Source organism: Helianthus annuus, chromosome 4, assembly GCF_002127325.2.
Source record: "Helianthus annuus cultivar XRQ/B chromosome 4, HanXRQr2.0-SUNRISE, whole genome shotgun sequence".
Taxonomy (NCBI): Eukaryota; Viridiplantae; Streptophyta; class Magnoliopsida; order Asterales; family Asteraceae; genus Helianthus; species Helianthus annuus.
The window spans coordinates 175,968,261-175,977,378 of NC_035436.2; the positions used below are offsets into that span (position 1 = coordinate 175,968,261).

General features: G+C 40.4%; 1 non-coding gene across 1 annotated transcript; it reads right to left on the reverse strand.

Annotated features, from left to right (window-relative positions):
- Positions 1 to 796: 796 nt before the first annotated feature.
- Positions 797 to 903, reverse strand: LOC118491968. Its single transcript, XR_004892413.1, has one exon. It is a non-coding gene; the product is annotated as a small nucleolar RNA R71 (small nucleolar RNA).
- Between the last annotated feature and the right edge of the window lie 8,215 nt (positions 904 to 9,118).

Sequence of the window (9,118 nt, forward strand, 5' to 3'; positions counted from 1 at the left end):
ATTTTCTTAATTTTTCAGCTTCTGCAGAGCTCAGCACGGGCCGTGCCTGGTCGAACACGCCCCGTGCCCAGCATTGGTACTGGCAGTTTTTATTTTCCGAGTTACAGAAGGCTGAGCACGGGGCCGTGTCGGTGCAACACGGGGCCGTGTCCAACTTTCTAGTAACAGGGATCCGGAAAACAATCACTGTAATTCCGACCACGGGCCGTGTTCACTGAGCATGGGGCCGTGGTGAACCTTCTGACCAACATTCTTTTCTGTTTTGTTGCAGGACTTGGAACCCGACACCACCTCTGCGTGGTGTATGAGCTCCAGTTCTAATAAAGACATAAAAGAACCTCTAGAAGAACCCGAACGCTTTCTCAGAAAAAGACTAAAAGCTAAAAACCAAGAGAAGGTTTTGGGGGACCCACTTCCAATGGCGGACCAACGTACCCTCATGGATTACCTACGACCCACCGTAGGTAACCTTGGCGCCGCTATCAATGCACCGAATGTTGAAGCCAATAACTTCGAACTTCGGCCACATTTGATACAGATGCTTCAAAACTCTGCAACCTTTCATGGGCTTGCAGACGAGGATCCCCATCTACATATTACTAATTTCTTAGAAATATGTGATACCTTTCGTATCAATGGAGCATCAAATGACGCCATTCGCCTTCGAATGTTTCCATTTTCACTAAAAGACCGAGCAAAAGCTTGGCTTAACACTCTCCCAGTTGGTTCGGTAAACACCTGGGATGAACTAGCCCAAAAATTTCTATATAAGTATTTCCCTCCCGCTAAAACGGCTAAATTAATGACTAAAATTAATACATACTCGCAAGACGAGGGGGAATCCTTATATGAAACTTGGGAAAGATTCAAGGAGCTATTACGAAAATGTCCTCATCACGGTCTTGCAGTGTGGCAACAAGTATCCACCTTCTATAATGGATTGTTGCCACATACTAGACAAACACTTGACTCTAGCTCCGGGGGACTTTTAGGAAATCACCGCCCGCAAGAAATATATAATCAGATTGAGGAAATTGCTCAAACCAATTTTCAATGGCACACTTCCTGAGGCAATAAATCTATTGCCCCGGGCGCCCATAAGGTTGATGAAAGCACTTCTTTACAAGCCCAAATCGAGGCCCTTTCTTCAAAAATTAAAAAGCTAGAAATGACAAAAACAGTCTCGGTTATGGCTTGTGAAGGGTGTGGTGGGCCACATGAAAATTGGAGTTGTATGAAAGAAACAGATGATCAAACAGAGTCGGTAAACTACATTGATAATAGACCTAGGCCGTCGGGCCCCCCAACGGGAATCTACAACCAAGGATGGCGTAACCACCCTAACCTTGGTTGGAGAGAACCCGACAACAGTAGTAACCAACAAAACCTAAATCAACGAACAAACTTTCAACAACCAAGGAATGAGTCACAAAATTTTTCTCAACAACAAGGTGGACGAGAGAGGCTTGAAGATACTATATCTCGCCTCATCTCCGACACTGAAAAGAAAAACTCGGATAGGTTTCTACAATTAGAATCAAATTTTAGAAATCAACAAGCTAGTATTCAAAACATCGAAAAACAAATAAGTCAACTAGCTCAAAATTTTTCCGAGAGACCACAGGGCGCGTTACCAAGTAATACCGAAACAAACCCAAAGGCACAAGTTCATCTCATAACACTACGGAACCGTACCGTGGGTCATGCGGAAGGCCCACCGCTTACCGAGGAGACCGCAACAACGCCCCAACAAGAGACGGGTTCTCCTCCTTCACCAGAGCCTACCAAGGCTCCTCGAGTTCCGTACCCCGGTAGGTTAATCCGCCAGAAGACCAATGAGCAATTCGCTAAATTAGAAAGTCTACTAAAACAATTGCATGTCAACATTCCTTTCATTGACGTCCTAACCCAAATGCCTAAATATTCAAAATTCATGAGGGACTTTCTCACTCATAAAAGGAAAATTGAATCATTGCAATTAGTTAACTTAGGCGAAGAATGCTCTGCCCTCGTGCTCAATAAACTTCCCCAAAAGAAGATTGATCCCGGAAGCTTCACAATTCCTTGCTCAATTGGGGACTCCCCCATTCGAAATGTTCTAGCCGACCTTGGTGCTAGCATCAACCTCATGCCAGCATCAATGTTCAAAAGACTCGGTTTAGGCAAGACAAGTCCTACAAAGATGAGTATACAGCTTGCTGATCGATCCGTCAAATTCCCATAAGGTGTCGCTGAAAATCTGCTAGTCAAAGTTGATAATTTCGTCTACCCGGCTGACTTTGTCATCCTTGATATGGAAGAAGACACCAAAGTCCCCCTCATACTAGGGAGACCATTTCTAGCCACCGCGCAAGCAGTGGTAGACATGAATGACGGAACGCTCACTTTAAATATGGTGATGAGGAAGTGAAGTTCGGGTTGGGAAGAAAATAGAGGACGATGACCCGGTCAATTACATGAAGGTTATTGATTCGAGTTTGGATGATGCTCTACGACGGTGCAACATGGGATGCAAAACATCCCGCTCGGAAAACATATAACCTCACCTTGGGTCTAGCCAAGGACCCTTATAAACGTGGCGCACCACGGAGGCATTCCGTGGAACTATCCTTAGTTTAGTCTAATCTTTTAATTTTAATTTGCAGGAATAAAACACACTCGGGATGGTGAAGGATAACAAGGGAAACAAGAAACATGGCCCATGCACGAAAACAGGGCCATCCAACAACAATTCCTTCATTACAGTAAGCTCAGCACGGGCCGTGTCCAGCCAACACGGCCCCGTGCTGAACATCCTGCAGAAAATTGCCCAGTTCAGGTAACTGGACACGGGCCGTGTTCACTGAACACGCCCCCGTGTCCAGGCTTCTGTTTCTTTTCTTTAATTTTTGTCACTGGCACCTGAACACGGGGCCGTGCCTGGTCCCCACGGGGCCGTGTCTAGACTGCCAGTAACATAAAATGTTGCTTTTAACACCATTTTACACATTCAATCAACCTAAAAACTTATTTTTGGGACACATTGAGGACAATGTGTAATTTAAGTGTGGGGGGATGCTAAAACCTTGAATTTCGCAAGTCCTAATAACAAGCCTTACACAAAACTCTATTTGGAATCGCTAATCACCCCAAATTTTTTCAAAAATTTTGCATTTTTTACTTGTCTAAGTTTAAGTTGGGAATTCTAACTCTAACAAGGTTATATTTTTCAAATTTACAACCGATAGCGTCGTGATAAAAAGAACCAACATAAGAAAATTATGAAACGGCATGACAAACTTAGTTAAAATTTGATTATATATACTTGATCACGTAAAAACCCATTCCCACAAAAGTGAGTTTTGAGCCTTTAAAGAGCATACAAATACATATCTTTACACTAAATGCTCATTTTTCGTTTCTTGTGTGAATAGCCGCTTGGTTCTTACGACTCTAGAACTTGCCACGATAATTCATTCCCGGTCCTTACCAACTTAAACCCAAGTAAGTAAATGATGGAGGCATTAGGACTAACCCTTTTTCTTTCAACACCATTATTCTCATTTTTCTTTTTACCTACCCAAAAATTCCCCCTAGTTAACCCCTTTGAGCCTAAACCTTTTCATTTCTTAACCCAAAACCCTTTTTACCCACCAAAATCCCTTTTTCATTTTTACCCCTTATTTTAGTAACAAAGCTTGGTTTTTGTGTGACTCTTGAAAAAAAAATATATATGATGAATGATGATAAAGTTGGAAATAAACAAACAAAGCTCCTCAAGCAAAAGCTTGTTTGAATAAATACTTCATTAAAAATAAAAAGTCACAAAAACAAAATGTTTTACGAAAACCAACGCTTTTTACGCCTTTCGCCCTTTTCAACTAACCACTAACCCAACCACCCACCTTTAGCCCAAGCCTACCCTTCACCCAAAAAGTCCTCTTGATATTTACAAAGGTATAAAGTTAAAAAAGAGGAGGATTGATTGCTTGGTAAGCTAATGGTAGAAATAAGTTCCACGCCGCTCTCGAGTGATTCACTAAAAATACACCTTCGGCCGAGTGTGAGTGATTTCCCCCGTGAGGTATGTGAACTTGTATATAAATAGAATTTTAAAAAGGTATGTTATGCCTTAATAAATAATTTATCTTATGAAATGTTTTTAATAAATCATGACGAATAGGATTGTAAAAAAATAAAAATAAAACCTAAACAATCTTGGAAAATCCCGACACTCTATGACAAGCCCAAAAACTTTCTCTTCTACCCATTCCATTTGGGAGTGAATAAAGCCACATTATAAAGAGTTTTGCTTGAGGACAAGCAAAGATTCAAGTGTGGGGGTATTTGATACGCGCAAAATGCAACATATAAATTATATCAATTGTGGCATAAAACTAACCCTTTTTAGTACTAATGTTGGAAAAAGTGTGTTTTTGTCTTCCTTTTGTATTTTCAGGATTAAATGAGCTCAAATTAACAAAAGAAGCAAAAAGGTAGCAAAATCTAACATAAATACAAGAAAAGGGACAAAAGTGGATTGCCCGACCCCTCGACAGCATCCTCCCAAGCAAAACAGAGAAGACAGAAGACTGAACACGCCCCATGCTCAGCGAGCACGGGGCCGTGCCCAAGAAGCAGCAGAAAAGACAAACATGTAGAAGCTTCTATTTCCCACCACGGGGTCGTGCCCAGCGGACACGGGGGCATGGTCAGAGTACTGCAGGCGCATTTATTGTAATTGCGAATTACAATTAATGAAGAGAGAGAGTGTCAGACGGACACGGGGCCGTGCCCAACGGGCACGGGGCCGTGCCCAGGCTTCTGTTCAGCCTATAAATAGGAGTGCTTGGAGCTATTTCAACTCATCCCTTGGCACACCACCTCTCTCACACTTCACCCACCACCCACCACCACCATAACACCATCATCCACCACCATCATCCATTGTCCATCATAGAGTGTGTGAGTCGTCTCGGGGTCCAAGATTGATCGTAAGAGTTCTTGACAATCAAAGGCCATGTTTGCCTAAGTCTCTTACATCACTTGGTGAAGACAAGTGTCTAGTGTAATACTTTTTATTTTTAATCTTTTGCACTTTTTATTTGGTTTTGTATTAATGACTTTAATAACAAGTTTCTTATGTTGAAGGTGATTCTTCCTTATCGTTTGTTCGTGGTGTCTTGACATTATTTTACTGTCTATATAAAATAAAAGATTTTCACCATTCATATCTCCATGGTCTATATGGAGGTATGTTGGTTACCTGGTCAGGGGTTAAGGGAACGGTTTGGTAAGGGTCTTGCCCTTGTCCAGCGTTTAGAGGTCCTGCAAGGGACCTGGGTCAAATTTAGTAGGATCTCCTTCAATACCCAAAGGTATTGGATGGTGGGGATCCAAACTCTTTGACCCCCTCATAAGTTAACTACTATTAATACTATAACCCGGCTATTTAGGACTGTATCCCTGCTGACTCAGACTACTTAGTCGAGGTTAACGTCACCTTCAAAAGAGGGACCTACCATAATTTGCATTAATAACTTAATTAATTATCTTTCAATAATCCGACCCTTTAGGATTGTATCCTTGCTGACTCAAACTACTGGGTTAAGGGTAACGTCACCTTCAAAAGAGAGGCCTACTACAATAACTAAGATAATCTCTTAAACAAGTGCAAAAGTGCGAAAATAATCAAAGGTTACACTATACACGAGTCAGATCCAAATGATTCATCTTGTCTATCTGTTTTACTTTTATTTTTATTTTTCAGCATTTAGTTTTATTTTCTTAGTTTTAAAAATCTTTTAACATTTTGATTTGGTTAGACGTTGAGGATAAACCGGTACTAAAAGCTCTTGTGTCCTTGGACGACCTCGGTATCTAACCAACATTATACTACGTCTACGATGGGTGCACTTGCCCATATGTGTGTGTAGTGTTAATAAATATTGTGTTTTCTAAATTTAAAACTTGGCTAAAAAGTGTACAAAAGGGCTTAAAATATACACCTAAAATATATACACACCCACACGCATCATTATCTCATTGATTTCTATCAACTGCGAATGCTAGACTATGCTTGATAAAATCGCCATATGAGGATTGGCGTATCCTAGTGTGTCCCATAGATTACTTACATGCCTGATCAGTATGGAGGTTTAATGCATGGAACCACTGAGATATCCCAATGGTCATATTGTACTAAAGTCAGCTAATGGTATTCAAAGAAGATATCCAATATAGAAATGTCCAAATAAGTGTCACTAGTTAAGGCATCTATGCATTCATAAAGAAAATGTGTCATTTATATGGCACGGATAACGATAGATGAGCAGAAGCCTGAGATTTAGAATATCTCTGTTATCTTTCTATGTCTTGATTATCTTCTCAATAGAACTACCGTGTTTACCTCCTGGGAGATAAGTAGAGTTAAGATTAATATCCCACTTAAAGCTGCATCTATTGAAAAATCTCCATATCGGTTAGTACCGACGAAAATGGAAGACCTAAGAGCCAATTAGATAAGCTTTTAGAGGAGGTTTCATAAAGCCTAATTCAAAATTCTAAAAGACTCCGGTATTATTAATTGAGAAAGATGGTTCATTATGCTTATGCATTGATTACCGCAACCCTACTTAGGTAACATTTGAGAATCGCTATCAGCTGCCCAGGATCGTTGATTTGTTCGACTAACCGTGAGGTTAGCTATCCTTTAAAGATTGGATTAAGCAGTAGTTGGAATGACTATCTCGCCTTAAATAAGCTTTCCTATAACTAATAGTTAGTATATAAGCATCAAGGATGCTCCTTTGGAGACCTTGTATAGACGAAATGTCAAACGTCCGTTTGATGGACAGAAGTTTGGTAAGTCCAATCATCAGGATCTGAAATTACCCTGGAGACAACGGATAAGATTATACAAATCGGTGGTCGTCTGACAGCTGCCAGTAATCGGCAGAAAAATCAATGCTGATAAGAGTCGCAAACCTCTTGAGTTCTCAATAAGGAACAAGATTCAACAGAAAGTACCACCCTAGAAAGGTGTACTGCATTTTGATGTAATGGACAAGTTAAACTCTAAATATTTAGAACCATTCAAGAAAAATCAAATATATCAAGATCGGTAGCCTATAAGCTAAAACTTACCTAAGGAACTTGATAGTATTCACAATGTGTTCCACACTGGTGATTTAAGGATATGTCTCGCCGATAAGTCAATAGCATTATCACATAATGATATGCAGATTAATGAAAACTTATGGTTTGATGAGAAACCAGTGTCGATTAAGGATCGACAGGATTAGACGCTCCGAAAGAAAACATGTACCTGTTATAAAGGTCAACTGGGTGCCCATAGAGGCCCCAAATATGCTGTGGAGGTTAAGTCCATTATTCGACAGAAAGTACTTCCATTATTTTAGCAAATCTCGAGGTCAAGATTTCTTTTAAGGGGGTGAGGATGTAACACCTCGTAAAATCACGTCCAATGATGTGTTGACATGTGTACTAAACCCTAATAAAGTCAAACGTTGACTATGAGGGACTATTTTTGTGAAAAATCAAAAACTTTGAATGCGAAAAGACTAAAACTGTCAACATGCATAAACTAAGCCTCTGAATGACGTTACACGGTATTCATACTCAAAAATAAGCCACTTATTGGTCGAGAGGAGCCGTTTACATAATTATTTATAAGTTTGCGCGTCGAAGGTTTAAAAGCATCAACATGTTAATTCTTACCTCTGAGTGACCTTTTAACAAGCCGAGAGCTTCATGATAATTGATTACACTCTCGGGAATGCCTATTATTGGCCATTTAAGGCTTTTATGCCAATAAGTGAAATTACGTGCAAGTTTGCAAGTTAAAGGGGTTAAAAGCGTCAACATGTTTAATTATACCTCTGAGTAACCTTTTAACGAGCCCGAAGCATAGTGATGTTTGATAATACTCTCGAGAATGCCTAATATGGATAACATAGGGCTTTGACGCAATAAAATGATAATGCGCGCAAATTTGCGTGTTGGAGGGACCAAAAGCGTCAACTATTAAAACTACACCTTTGAGTGACCATTTAAGCGATCGGGAGCGTCGTAATATTTAAGCATATGCTCGGGAATACTCAATATGGACCACGAAAGGCTTAGATATTGTTAAACGATATTACGCGCTACTTTGTGCGACAAAGGGACTAAAAGCGACAATAAGCGAAACTTCGCCTTTGAGAATCTTTTTAAACAAACCGGGAACTCCATAATGCTCAGCCGCACTCCCGAGTGTGCCTAAGGTTGGCAGTTAGAGGTTTCTTACCTTATATTAACATTACATATATGAAACGAGAACATAAGGTACTTATTATTTCAAAAATGAAACTTAAGTTACGCATAAAAGATGTCAGGGGCTGAAGCAGCACATCTGCCAAACTTGGGGTGGCTGGGCTGGGCAAGTAGCAGGTCGCGAAGTCCACTAGGCCTGCTGTCATGGGCTGCCAGCCCCTAAACAGCAGCAACAACATATTTTTAAGCTGATTATTTTAGTTGTTTCCTGCACTTAAAAGACTGAATAAAACACAGGGACCAAATCTGCACAATCTGCCAAATTTTTAAGACGGGCTGGATTAGGTCACGGGCCGTGACCGCTGGGCTTGCTTCCTATGCGGGCCGCGAGCGAACGGTACAGCAACAACAGTAGTTTTTAAGCTTCTGTTTTGGGTCTTTGTTGGTTTCTCCACACATCTAAACCATCAAACTAATACAAGGGGCATGCTAACTGATTTTTAAACATGGTTTTACACCTGGAATGATCCTAGTAAACCTCTAGACACATGGAAAGATCATAAGGATTCTTGAAATCTATAAATAGGCTCACAATTCTCATTTTCAACTTGCATCATTCCATTCAATCTTGCTATCTCTCTCAATCATAGAGGATCCTGAACATTTTGGAACCTCTTTTGAGTTCTATTCAGTCCATAGGACCATTTGTAAGTGTCCTTTCGTGGCTAGTTTATTTTATTTGGCTTTTAAAACCAAAAAGTTAAGCGTTTTCGATAAACGCTTTGACTTTAAGTAAGACCGTAAACGGTCGAGCCATTGTTCGCAATGAACATCGCTACGTGATCGTAATTAGGTAGGTCTTTAA